This window comes from Rhagoletis pomonella, unplaced genomic scaffold (genome assembly GCF_013731165.1).
Source record: "Rhagoletis pomonella isolate Grant_MI unplaced genomic scaffold, Rhpom_1.0 Rhpom_scaffold_00004, whole genome shotgun sequence".
Classification (NCBI taxonomy): domain Eukaryota; kingdom Metazoa; phylum Arthropoda; class Insecta; order Diptera; family Tephritidae; genus Rhagoletis; species Rhagoletis pomonella.
The window spans coordinates 78,323,855-78,326,676 of NW_023458558.1; the positions used below are offsets into that span (position 1 = coordinate 78,323,855).

General features: G+C 35.8%; 1 long non-coding RNA gene across 1 annotated transcript; it reads left to right on the forward strand.

Moving 5' to 3' along the window:
* Positions 1–288: 288 nt before the first annotated feature.
* Positions 289–1,011, forward strand: LOC118738592. Its single transcript, XR_004992902.1, has 2 exons — positions 289–476; positions 530–1,011. It is a non-coding gene; the product is annotated as an uncharacterized LOC118738592 (long non-coding RNA).
* Positions 1,012–2,822: the final 1,811 nt, after the last annotated feature.

Genomic DNA, 2,822 nt, shown 5'->3' on the forward strand with positions numbered 1-2,822 from the left:
TTTGTTTATTTCGTCTTTTGTTTTGCTAAAAATTCTATTGATCGTTCCAAGGCGAATTTATATAAGGTGGTGTTACTAGCTCAGCTGATTTTGTGTATGTGTTTCGCCGCACGGCTTCTGATATCAAATTGAAAAATTTTGTTTGAATTTCTACACACACTCTTACAGATTTTGACAGTTTATGCCGCCAAAGCAAAAACAAAATACATGTAAATTTTTGTTTTTGTACTCCTGCTATCACCTTATATTAATTCGCCTTGGATCGTTCTATGTCAAGAATGATAGAATACAAAGATTGCGCCGATAGGGGTGCAAAAATTTTTCGTTCTGCGCATCTACGTCATAATATAAAAGTTGTTGTTGGCGATCTGTCATATCGCATACAATTTCGACGAAAAAAAGTAAATATAGCATAAAATTTAGTTGAAAGTCTAAAATAAAACAATCTGGTGGCAATTTATTGAATCGAGAAGACGGTAAATTTATTTTGTATTTCTTTTACATTATTTATATTATTATTTTATTTCAGGTAGTGGGTAGGGCGTTCAAATAAAAATTGCATTCTGTGGCCGCCGTTGCGCTGGCAAATGGAACGAGTAAGATTTCCAAATGAAATTGAAGCCACAGCAAATAGTGCATAGCTCCAAGGCTTGGAAACAAATATAGAAGCTATACGATGCCAGAAAGACTACAGAGAATCGAAGAGGAAATACAATGCCAACATAAAATTAAACTGCCAAGGCATAAGCAAGAATTTTTACCTGAAACTGTGACGCCTGCCCACAGCATCAAATAAGGATATCGTTCCAATAAAACCCAATATTAACGACGTATTTTGACGACGATGAACTCTTTGCGAACGCTCCGGGTTTTCATCACCGGGCTTGTAAATTGATGGCACGGAGCCTCGTTTCAACAATCTTCTTTTTGCATAACCTTAGAAATGTTTTAAACACTTTCATTAATATAAACACAATAAACGAAATAAATAAACATCCTACCCATTTCGAACTGCAGACTATTTTCAAAATCTTCACTTGCAAAGTGATGCATGCAAATATAGCAAGTTTTAAATTGGAAATCCTTGCTTTGCCGGCAGAACTGGATCCACTTTTTCCTAAGTCCTGGATCTGAAGGAAAAGTAAACAAACTGCACTCTGCCGCCGTTTTTCCACATTTCGCAACTGCGCACTTCATTTTACAACGTTTTTATTTTATAACTTTAACAAAAATATCACAAATCAATACGTTTTCCTCGCAAACCAATACGTTTCCCTCGCAAATCAATACGCTTCCCACCAAAAATGTTATATTATGACGTCAACACTCGAACAGCTGATTTGTAAACAAGAGTAACGGACCTGCGTAAAGCGCAATCTCTTTATTCTATCATTCTTGGTTCTATGTGGTTTATGTGCAAATGTTATGTTTTCGTTTTGGATGCTTTTTCGTATTGTTTTACTATCCGTTAATCCTTGTATATATGTGACGCCTGTGTATCTTTTGTGGTTTGTAGTTTCGGGTTGAGTGTTGAAATGCGCTGCTTTTAGCTTGTTTTTCGCTGCTGCTATCAACCTCTCAACAGCTTTGTGTGGATACCCGTTTTTATGTAATATGTTTCTAATTTTCCTGCTGTTGTCTTTTCTGAATTCCTGGTCACTTAAGTCGTAGATTTTCTTAATATTATTATTATCTCGCAGGCAGAATTCTAGAAAAATTGGTTTCTTGTGAGTGTGTTATGGCGTTGCAGTGAAGTCCATTGTTCCATATTTGTACGAATGGCGAATTGAACGGGTATATTCGTAAATAGGGATACCACGTCGAATGAAACAAGGATTTCGTCTTTTTCAATCCTAATGTTTTTTAATCTGTCTTTAAGTTGGAACGAATTGTTGACATTGTATTCGTGGGAAACGATTTCCTTAAGTGTATGTCCTATAAATTTTGAGAGTTTGTAGCATGGTACCCGTTCAATTCGCCATTCGTACAATTATGGAACAATGGATTTCACTGCAACGCCATACCACACTCACAAGAAATCAATTTTTAACGACCTTAGAATTCAGCCTGCGAGATAATAATTACTTTTTATATGATGGAACATACTATCAACAAGTTCATGGAATGCCAATGGGGAACCCCTTATCGCCAACTGTAGCCGACATTGTTTTAGATCAAATACTTGACGACAGCATCGCTGAACTTAAAACTAAGGGCATATATATCAAATACATAAATAAGTATGTAGATTACATATTCGGTATTGTAAGGAAAAATGACGTGGAAGAAATCTTAAAAGTTTTTAATTCGCAACGCAGCAAAATCCAATTCACCACTGAAATAGAAGACGGAAACAAGTTAGCCTTCCTAGACGTAGAAATTCACCGTTCAAATAATATAATAAAAACGAATTGGTATGCGAAATCTGTAGCATCCTCCAGAATGATCAATTATCATTCCAACCATCCGTAGACGCAAAAGAAGCCATCAACCTCATTAAGAAAATCTACGCCTGAAGTGACCAGGAATTCAGAAAAGACAACAGCAGGAAAATTAGAAACATATTACATAAAAACGGGTATCCACACAAAGCTGTTGAAAGGTTGATAGCAACAGCGAAAAACAAGCCAAAAGCAGCGCATTTCAACACTCAACCCGAAACTACAAACAACAAAAGATACACAGGCGTTACATATATACAAGGATTAACGGATAGTAAAACAATACGAAAAAGCATCCAAAACGAAAACATAACATTTGCACATAAACCACATAGAACGATCAATAGAATTTTTAGCAAAACAAAAGACGAAATAAACAAA